Genomic DNA, 12131 nt, shown 5'->3' with positions numbered 1-12131 from the left:
CATGACATCACTATGATGTCATGAATATAGAATTCGATGTCTATATAAACGATGACAATGACTTCATCTTATTATTCATTTGGCTAAAGTCTCCGTCTAGGTAAGTTATTTAAAGTTAATATGACGAATAGAAAGAGAAAGATACAAGAACAGATGAAGGGTGAATGTATAGAAAGTCTGAGTTCGGGACCCAGTCATCCGTTATGACAGAATGGTTTGATAGAGACGATCGAGAATCCAAGAGTCCGTTAAGGTTCTGATTGGTCAGGCCCGTCAAGGTTCTGATTGGTCAGGCCCGTCAAGGTTGTGATTTGTCAGGCAAGGGGACTATTCATGACATCACTATGATGTCAAGGTTTATTTTTTATTTCCTCATGTTTTTTTTTGTATATATTTTTATTTGGCTAAAGTCTCCTTCTAGGTAAGTTATTTAAAGTTAGATCCTCAATTTAACTTTATCTGTCGTCGACGCTCTGATTGGTCAGACCCGTCAACAAAGTGATTGGTCAAGCTTCACATGACACATGGCTATAAACACATTATAAACACATATCGATGACATAATGTATTCAAAGGCGCCGCTACCTTCACACAGGGTGTGATTTTTTAATGTCTATGTGAGTTCTCATAGGCTGTTAGAGAGAGTGGGGCGGTGTTGCCGCCCCTATAAGTGGGTTTGGGACTCATCCGTAGCGAAAGTTTTTCTTCCGTCGCAAAAATTTGTCTTTCGCTGTACTGTGATTGGCTGATTGGCTGTGACGTACTGTGATTGGCTAGCGTGAAATTAAGAACCCATAAATAGCACCATTCACTTAAAATATATATTTTTTTTTTAAGTGAAACTTGTATATTTTGAGCTTCCATCATTGTGATGACCACTGTTGTTTTTGAGCACCGAGCGGTGCAGATATACAAGTGTCACAGCCAAGGGTCTGAATACTTATCTTTGCAGGACGTGCTGTGATTGGCTAGCGAGACACATGATGAAATTAACTTAAAACTTCGCTCATAAATAGCACCGCCCACTTCACACTGGGTGTGATTTTTAATGTCTATGTCAGTCGGTCTCCAGTGATGGTGGTTTTAAGACTTACATGTGATGCATGGCTATGTGTCAGGCTGACAGGGCTGTCCTGATGTGGGTCTGGATCACTGGACAGTCCTGCTGGTCCCAAGTGGATCTCCATGAGGAGTTGCTGGCTCCTATAAGGATAATTCCTTTTAACAGGTCGTTCATGAAAGTCCTTGCGGTCTTGTTTCCAATGAGTTTCCTGTGAGCAATTAGGGGTTAAGAGTCTTGCTCAGGGACAAATTTCATTTCATCGACACATATGCTGGCCTGGAATCTAACCTGGGGCAACCAGGGCCTCTGGCTCCCTAGGCGGGCTCACTAACCACTCAGCTATGCCCGCCCCTATAGGCCCAAGACAGGTGCTGATTGTGGGCGGACATACTGTAGGTATGAGGGTGTGTCCCTGGTGTTGTCAGGCAGACAGTGATATCTCAGTAATATTACCAGAGGTCACCACTAATCATGATGTCCTGGGCTGTTCCCTTCTCCCCTTGTTGTATATTCCAGCCATAATCATACATAAAAATGGGCCAGAACTTGACTTATTTAAGTATTACAAGTAAAAGGATAAAATGTTCCTTAAAGAGACATGGCCATTTGCTGTGTTGTGACAATAAAACCTGATTCAGCTCTGAAAGACGGTCACAGTAACCAAATGGGTGTTTGAGGAGACAAAGAAAATCACCTTGCCGTGGCTAACAAAAGAGACTTGTGTTTACACCAGGAAGAGCAGCTTTTGTCTTATTGTGAACATCTCCTTTGAGGCTCTCTCCCCTGTGGGTCTATTTAGCATAGGCCTGCCAGTCTGTCTAGCCTTCAAATGTTTATTTAAGTCACTGGGCTAAAAGACAATGTTACTATCTTTGGTGAAAACATATACTGAAGTAAAATGAACAAAGTCTTTAACTATGGGCTGTGTAATTTTAACTAAAGTAAAAGCCAGGAGAAGTAAAAAGTATCCACTCTGAATTGATTCCTGCGTTATTAAAAGCCTCATTGAGTAACTATTGTTTACAGATGAATGGGGACATGATCCTTGGTATCATTTTAAAGTGTATAATGTGCAAAGTATTAATCTCATAATGAAACTTAATTGTGAAATGTGGTTCTGTACTGAAAGCAGATTATTGTTGAATTGATTCTCATGTGTGACCCTATTAGTATGCGCAGTTGGCTGTCCGCTCGGCCATGACGGATCAGCCTGTGATTGGTTGAAATGAGGACAGGAGGAGCGCTGAAAGTAGAGAGCGCATTTTGAAATCTAGAATATAAATGCTTGTAACCTTGTGTGCGGCAGTGTGCTGCTAATTCTGGACTCTCTGCAGTAACCATGTTCTGCTCCTTGTCGACAAATAAAGACATAGGAGAAACCTTATTACCACGGACCGGTCTCTCTTTTTCTGCATCCCCACTAAAGGCTTGCGTTCTTTACACGTTATTTTATCCACGGTGTGTTACACAAAAGATACTTCACCCTCTCCCTCCAAAAGCCTTCAGAACAATAACACAGAGTCTGAGCTTTAGGTGAATGCAGGAAGCATTGCTTGTCTGCCCCCCCCTTACTAGAAGTATCATTGAGTGGAAAAATACTGGGTGGGAGCGGCCATGCCAGCACGCTCTGTCTCTCTCTCTCTCACACACACGCACGCACGCACGCGCGCGCGTTTAATTCATTGTTCCTGAGTAAATTGTCCCAATTTAAATCTAATCCATACTGTCATATCTGAGAGAATAAATCAGAGAGAGGGGAAGAGAAGAGGAGACTTATGGACATTTAGTAGAGTAGTTACTGGATAGATCTGCTGTTATTTTGTCTGACAGGGTTATTATTGTTAGTCAGTCAAAGCATGTCGTTTTATGTCACCTTTCCCTTTGATGCTGACATCAATCTTGTTAGATCGTTACACACGGTGCAAAGTGACAATACTCATCATTCTACTTTTCTTTATGAACTCATTTTCCTTGCTCCATTGTTCACTAAATGAAGTTTTCCGTTTTGGCAAATCTACCACATATTATCTGTGTTACAACTACAGTAGTTCTACTTGGTGTCAGTCTCATTCAACCCGGCATCCACATAAACAAGCGTGGGAGGAGGGAGGAGTGTTCAGTCAGTGTGAGTGACTGTTGGGAGTGAGTCTATGACTAAACTAAATGCACACATGCAGCAATGCATACTATAGCCAATGAGCTAGCTGATATTATAGTCTATACCAATGAAACAGGAGATTTACAGAGATATGTAAATACAAACTGTGATGACTGAACCAGACCAACACTCAGAGACAGTATGTGTGAAGGCCTCACAGGGCTTTTTATTTAGAATAGACGGCACAGTGGAAGGGGAAAGCCCCGCTGACATTTCAGCATAATCAATAAATACATAATAAACATAACTTCTTCCCGGTCAGGGTTTCCGTGCCTAATTTGTCCATGTGTTTCTCCTACATATCTGTCACTGTCAGGTCCTATGTTAACCTATAACACATAGACTCTGAATTAACACCAATAAATGAGGAGGAGAATAAGTGTAGGTTCGCTTACAGCCTGAGCACCATGTCTGGTCAACATGGAGAGTCAGTCAATACTGAGGCAGAGACGGTGCTTTTGTTCTGCTGGTGCGCTCCCCAGCTGGGCAACACAGGTGCGCTCAAATCAGGTTGATTCCACAGGTATATGGGCACGTAGCGTCCCTCGATGACGCAGCCTGTCTGGGGGTGTGGCCTGCTTGGCCCAGCACCGCCCCCTGCCCCATTGACCCTCCCCGTCGAGGTGCTTACCTGACAGGCGGTTGCCTAGCGACACTCCACAAAACCACTAACACATACACTGTAATTACTCTCTCAAAAGACGGACAATTATGCGTCCGGCCAGAGGATGCGCCGGACGGAGGACAGCTGGTTCAAAAACCGGACTGTCCGGCCCAAGACCGGACGAATGGCCACCCTAACACACACACACACACACACACACACACACACACACTCACACTCACACTCACACTCACACTCACACTCACACTCACACTCACACACACACACACACCAGCTTTGCCCTATAATAGCTCACAACCAAGGGGCAAGGCTGAGATATTTACGATGAGGCCGACAAAATGGCCAGAGTGGCGCTGTTTTACCCTGCGCCGACCTGTGAGTTCAGAAAGAATTTATTTTAGCGCAAGTGAATGGGTTTTTTGACAAACTTTAGACTAGATTTTCTTACTGTAATAAAAATTGTCATAAATTCTATATGCTTCCAGTCGCTAGTTTAAAGTCTCCTTTCAATCATCAGGATATGCGTTTTGCTAAATTATGGTTCTATTTATTATAAAATTGACGATAAAGTAGGCTATTCTCTAGGAGGGGCGGGATGATTTGATTGACACGCTACACAACCAATAGCATTCATTCCCCGCCCCCGCTCTTGATTGACAAGTTACCCAACCAATAATGGTCTGAACTCATTCTGACGCGTATTGAAAGATGGCGGACCTACAGTCTTGCAGCAAAGGCTTCATTTTCGGTCTGTAGAAAGCAGCGGAGGGGGTTTGTCCATCTCATTTATACAGTCTATGCTCACAACACATCACTGGTATGTCATTGCACAACAGAGCTTAAATTAGGCTTTAGAAACTATTGGTGTTTGTTTCATCCTCAATGAACAGAGCTGACTCACTCTTCACACACTGACTCACACATACATTGTATTTCTTACGCCGTCAGAGGAGTGCCCTGTTCTAGTTACACCTGAGATCAAGAAGCTGGCCTTGGACACCTCATCAGCCTGGTAATGGATGTGAACTATAGCTAGTTAACTCCTCACACACATCAACAACTCTGTGGCACACACACACGCGCACGCACGCACACACGCATGCGCACGCACGCACGCACGCACGCACGCACGCACGCACGCACGCACGCACGCACGCACAGCTGGCAGGCAGCCATTTTAAGGTGACAGTTTCAACCTGTGATTAATCTCGCTCCGATGTCTATTATTGTCTCCACCGGGCCAAAGGCGTGGCCGAGACTATGTTTTACACCGTGTCCGTGTCCCAGCATGAGTTCTCATAGGCTGTTAGAGAGAGTGGGGCGTGTTTTTGGACGGTGTAGCCGCCCCTATATGTGAGGTTGGGACATTGACATTTGCTGCACTGTGATTGGCCACCCATTGTTTTTTAAGTGCATAGCCCTATAAATAGGACTATGCACTTAAAAAAAACACATTTATGTTTTTTTTTAAATGAGTCATGTGATGACCACACACCGCCCACTTCACACTGGGTGTGATTTTTGGGGCGGTGTAGCCGCCCCCTATAAGTGAGTTTTGGACACCGACCAAAAGATTTGTATACCCCCAAACCCTTCCATTGTTAATGCAAATCGATACTTTTGCAAAGTCAGCCAATCACATTACAGCTAGTGTCATCACCACTAACTGTAATGTGATTGGCTGACTTTGCAAATTCAGGACTGTGATTGGCTAGCGAAACACATGACACATGTGCAGCCCTATGAATAGCAGTATGGACTTTTTGTGAGTCATGTTGTGATGACCACACACCGCCCACTTCACACTGGGTGTGATTTTTGGGGCGGTGTAGCCTTCCCCTATAAGTGAGTTTTGAACACCGACCAAAAAATTTGTGTACCCCCTAACCCTTCCATTGTTAATGCAAATCGATACTTTTTTATATCAGCCAATCACATTACAGCTTTGGCTAGCGAAACACATGACACATGTGCAGCCCTATGAATAGCAGTATGGACTTTAAAAAAAGTCATTTATCCTTTTTTTAAAGTGAGTCATGTTGTGATGACCACACACCGCCCACTTCACACTGGGTGTGATTTTTAATGTCTATTTGAGTTCTCATAGGCCGTTAGGGAGAGTGGGAGTGTTTTTGGGGCGGTGTAGCCGCCCCCTATAAGTGAGTTTTGGACACCGACCAAAAGATTTGTATACCCCATAACCCTGCCATTGTTAATGCAAATCGATACTTTTGCAAAGTCAGCCAATCACATTACAGCTAGTGTCATCACTTACTGTAATGTGATTGGCTGACTTTGCAAATTCAGGACTGTGATTGGCTAGCGAAACACATGACACATGTGCAGCCCTATGAATAGCAGTATGGACTTTAAAAAAAGTAATTTATCCTTTTTTCAAAGTGAGTCATGTTGTGATGACCACACACCGCCCACTTCACACTGGGTGTGATTTTTTTTTATGTTTATGTGAGTCAGTCCTCAGTGATGGGGAATGCAGGAAGCAATGCTTGTCTGTCTGCCCCCCCCCCACACCACGTTCTGTCAAACACACACACACACACGCACACAGACGCACGCACGCACGCACGCACGCACGCACGCACGCACACACACACACACACACACACACACACACACACACACCACCTTTGTCTCATCTTAGAACACGTTGTGCTATGTTCAGAATGTTGTCAGGTGAGTGACGTCACCTCCCACACACACATCATGTCACATCGATACACATCATCTCTGTGGTAATGTGATCACAATGTATCAGTCACATTGTTCAGATTCCATTCTAATTGGATAAAACTGCCTTCCACATTCAATGGGCCCTGGTTAGGCAGTCCACCCTGGCGAGGATCTGTGCTCTGAGGAGCGCACCTTTCTGTTGCCAATAATGGCCCCTCACACACTACAGGAGAGGAGAGGAGAGGAGAGGAGAGGGGAAAAGTACACTGATATAAATTGTCTGTCTGTCTGTCTGTCTGTCTGTCTGTCTGTCTGTCTTCCCTCGTTTATGTGTGAATTGCTATGGCTGGATGTGGAATTCATTTCTATTAACAAATGACACAGAAGCTAAAGTTATTTATGTCTGTCTGGATATCAATTGAATGTTTATACATGTCAACATGGTTTTATGAATGGAAATGAACCTGTAACCATATGACTACAACCCAGTTAGACAGCCACATGGGTGTCTTTGTGGTGTAGTGTATCTTGTAGACCAGGTTGAAGTATTTTAACAGGTACATGGGTGTCTTTGTGGTGTAGTGTATCTTGTAGACCAGGTTGAAGTAGTGTCGCAGGCTATGATGTAATTCTTAGTTGACAGAATTGTTGAGACTTAATATGTATTCTATACATTTTTACAACATTGGAAAACGCAAGAATGTTTGTGTCACGTTTGGCCTCATACAGCAACCATAAATTAAAATGAAAATGTGAAAAATATGTATATATTCATTTTGTATTATTTTTTTATAAAGAAATGTAACACAATCATGATGGAATGTAAGGGTCCCTTTGGTTCCATGTGTACACTCTCAGAGTTACAGACCTGTAAGGGTCCATTTGGTTCCATGTGTACACTCTCAGAGTTACAGACCTGTAAGGGTCCATTTGGTTCCATGTGTACACTCTCAGAGTTACAGACCTGTAAGGATCCATTTGGTTCCATTATATTCACATATTTTGTATTATGATCATTGAGGTAGATATAATTGTTCAGTTTGACAGTAGACATGTGTTGTGAGCTTGTAGATCTGTTATTGTTCAGTTTGACAGTAGACATGATGTGTTGTGAGCTTATAGATCTGTGTGTTCAGTTTGACAGTAGACAGGATGTGTTGTGAGCTTGTAGATCTGTTATTGTTCAGTTTGACAGTAGACATGATGGGTTATTATTGTTATTATTGTTAAGTTTGCTCTATGACTGACGGACGGACGGGCGGGCGGGCGGGCAGACAGACAGACAGACAGACAGACAGACAGTGTTGTTAAGGTACAGATATTGTGGTAACAGAGGGACATTAGGACCTGTTGGAACAAGACTCTACCTGGTTGAAGTTATGTGAGATAAAAACACAGGAGTGTAGATCCAAGTTCTCTCTCTCACACACACACACACACACACACACACACAAACACACACACACACACACACACACACACACACACACACACACACACACACACACACACACACACACACACACACACACACACACACACACACACACACACACACACACACACACACACGCACACGTGACCTCAGGGGAATTTGAACATGTGATATCTTCCATACACAAATTTTACAAAATAGCCGATCTTCAAGCTCAGTAAGTGTCACATTGTGGCACTGTGTGAGCTTGTAGATCGGCTGTTTTATAAAACTGGTCAAAGGTGTTAATTATTTGGGGTTCAGTGGTTATGAGCCTGACCACCACTGTGGAGGTTGTGGGTTTGAATCCACCGTGGAGCGTCTACATGAACACAATTTGCCCAAAACTATCTGATCTACAAGCTTGTAGATCAGATATTTTTGACAAATGTTCCCCCCAGAGTAGGCATGCAGGTGTCGTATCTGGCCATAGCGACCGGCAGAAAATAGGGTCCATTTCCGTGGAGGGAATAAGTCACAGCTCAGAGTCCCAGGTTTTCATTCTCTATAATTCACTTTATTGTCAGAGTTCTTTAGCAATCCATAAATTTGGGTCAAATCAATATATAGAGCATCTTGTCCATAGAATCTACTTTATTCTGTTGAACGTAGCTTCCGCTTGCATGTCAAACACGGAGCCCTGTCCTCTTCAAAAACAGGCCATTATATATCAAAGCATTTATTACACATAAGACTACCTTCTTCTATATCAGTCAATCACCAGTGAGCTTTGTCAGAACAATTGACTTGGGCCAGCCCCTTCTCAAGCAATGAATTAACGATCTACCCCCTGACACATGACAATCTTTCTTTATCCCTATCTATAAAACTATAGCTCAGCATAAACTCAGGTTTATGACATTATTACATAACATTTTATTAGCTTTTGAATAAGTTCAAACATTAACATAGCTGACACTGTATGAATGATCTAAACAATTAAGATTATTAGAGGAAACACACACTTATTTTAACGTTTCTTTTGTGGTATCTTGCCGATAACCATCCTGCCGTCTGCGCCATATGTGGTATCTTTAAAACCACAGACTTACAGGTTTTACTGCACTATTGAAGTTGCCAACAACGCCATATTGTAAAGTTAGTTTGATGTTCCAGAGATGTGAATGGATGTTTGAAGAATGGATTGAGACATCACTCCATAGTGAGGTTTCTTGCTTCCAGTTTATTTCATAACACAAACAGAGTATCAACAGCTTTCTATGGAGACCCTGAGGTCCCCACAGTCGGCCCTTCGGCCCTGAATCGCACACCCCACACAGTCACAAAACACCCCATCTTATAGCATGTGGCCACATACAAAAAAGAGGAGGTACATTTGAAATGTTAATGTCTGTATCTGGAGAGGTGATTGCATCAGTCTTTGATCCACTTGCTAATCTACAATTCGGGTGTGCCAGGAAAGAAGACATGGAGACAGTGTCCTGTGGCTTTGTTCCCTGTGCTTCCCAGGTGAGACAAAAGGCAATGCTAATTTAGCCTACCCCCACACAGCCAGGCTGGAGCCCACAAATGGTCTGAATCCACTCTTCTGTCTGCAGCCCAAAGTAGACCTGCAATCCTATATTAATTCTAACATATGGAAATATACTACACTTTCTAACTTTTTAATGTCACCACTAGAGCTCATATCTATCAATTTAGAAAAGACTAGTAAACATTTTATAATGAATCCTGTATGTTTTACTTATGTCGGCTTGCTTGACTGAAAGGGACAACTGTCTTACTGTCAACAAGCACTCTTGCATAATATTCGAATGGGCTCCGTGGGAACAAAGAGCTCGGCCGGGTGCTGCGTTTAGATTCACACTTCAAACGGCCCCTGCCTGCTTCATAACAAAAGACAGGATACTTAGAAGTGTTATCTTGATTAACTCAACTGTAGCAGACAGCCACAGCTGAAACCCCCAACTAACAACCTTTTGGTATCCCAATGTTGTAAGACACTTTAACACACACACACACACACACACACACACACACACACACACACACACACACACACACACACACACACACACACTCACTCACTCACTCACTCACTCACTCACTCACTCACTCACTCACTCACTCACTCACTCACTCACTCACACACACACACACACACACACACACACTCACACACACACACACACACACACACACACACACACACACACACACACACACACACACACACACACACACACACACACACACACACACACACAGTGGCGTAGGCAGAAATTAAGTAGTGGGTGGGCCACACAAAGACATTTTTCATTAATGTATGAATTATTATGTTTGCAGTAAATGTCCTCTACATATTAAATGAAGCGTCTTTGAGATTGACAGGTGTCATGTTGTCACAGCGGTCCCATTGACCGCCTGACATCGTTCAAAACAATCAAAGTCGTTGTGTGTGTGAGGCATTGTGAGCTTGTAGATCTGCTATGTGTGGCTAAAGTTCTCCTCAGTATAGGGATGATAGGGTTCAAGTGGTTAATGTAAAAACTATGTCCTATCGCACAATGATTTAGTGCCCCCCCTGTAGTAACTCTGAGGACCCCCTAGGGGTCCCGGACCCCCTGTTGAAGACCCCTGCTTCACACCCCCCCCCCCCCCCCCTTATCTGAATAGTTTATGTGAGCATAATGAATAATATCAAAATGATACATTAATACTCCAAATAAATGATACGTTTTTATTAATTCTAGTTTCACACACAAACAACAATAAACATCTGTGCTTTATTGTCATAAATGTCTCTTCTACCATGAATCTGTCATTCATAATTATTGATGTCATTCACACTTAACTCTATTCTCACTTAAAAACAGACGCTTTTTTCTGTCAACATTAATCTCTTAGCCGACAAATTTTAGGGGTTTGGGGGGCTGGCTCCCCCAAAATAATTAAATAACATAACCCTAACCCTAAACTAACCGTGAAACCGAAATAGAGTAACAAAACACACCAAAAAAAGTTTCAAAATCCGACACATGCTGCGCGCGCGTGCATGTGTCCCATATTTCCATTTCTGAAAGGTGGCAACTCTACGCTCTCTCCCCCCTCTCTCTCTGTATGTATCTCGCTCTTTCGCTCTCTCTACCTGAGGGTAGTGTTGTTGGAAAAGTACTCATGTGTGGGAGATGGGGAGTGGCAAAATGACATCACACAGGTGTGTGTGTGTGTGTGTGTGTGTGTGTGTGTGTGTGTGTGTGTGTGTGTGTGTGTGTGTGTGTGTGTGTGTGTGTGTGTGTGTGTGTGTGTGTGTGTGTGTGTGTGTGTGTGTGTGTGTGTGTGTCAGGGAGTGTTCAGACTCCATTGTGTCTCAACAACACAGAACATCAGCTCAACAAACATTCTGAGACACATAGGGTAGGTGTTCACACTTTAGTTAAAGGGGCTACACCATGAATTTTAACTTTTTCTTCATTTTTGTGTGTTTTTGGTCTCCCCCACCTCTCTTCTGTTCCAACAAATACCCGAATTTGAGCATGCAGGCTTTCATAGGCTATCTGTGTTTTTTATGTAAATTGGTCTGAAAACAGTCCGTCAGATTTGTTCCCCCTGCCTACGTCACGTCTGGGAACAATTCCTCCCGTTTTTCATTTCTAACAAAAAAAAAAAAAAAAAAAAAAGGTTTTTTTTTAATTTAATTGTTTTTTAAAACATTTTTTTTTTTTTTCACACAGAACCAGGACGTAACATGCATACAAATTGGCTCAATAGCGCCCCGTGCCAAACAGGACAATGTGGTATTGCAGGTGAAAGTGCTTTATAAGCCAGAGAGAAGTTAGTTGGAATGAGTATATCTGAGGCTTGATTTAGGCTCAAACCTTTTGAGAAACGTTTGAGGGACATAAACAATACGATATTAAATATTATTATTATTTTTTAAATTCATGGTGTAGCTCCTTCAAGATGTTTAATGATTACATAATCAGTCAGTGATTTAAGGTGGTAATAATTAGATAATCAGTCAGTGATTTAAGGTGGTAATAATTAAAAGTGTGTGAGTTAATGAGACAGAGCTTGAATACGTCTTTGTGCTTTTAGCTGTAAATGTGTCTTTGTGTTGTTGTGGTTAGCCTAGCCGTTAGCTCACACTACATTGACC

The sequence above is a fragment of the Gymnoscopelus microlampas genome, assembly GCF_963454915.1.
Source record: "Gymnoscopelus microlampas genome assembly, contig: SCAFFOLD_50, whole genome shotgun sequence".
Classification (NCBI taxonomy): domain Eukaryota; kingdom Metazoa; phylum Chordata; class Actinopteri; order Myctophiformes; family Myctophidae; genus Gymnoscopelus; species Gymnoscopelus microlampas.
The sequence above is the reverse complement of the archived record's forward strand: the minus strand, read 5'-3'. Positions refer to the sequence as shown.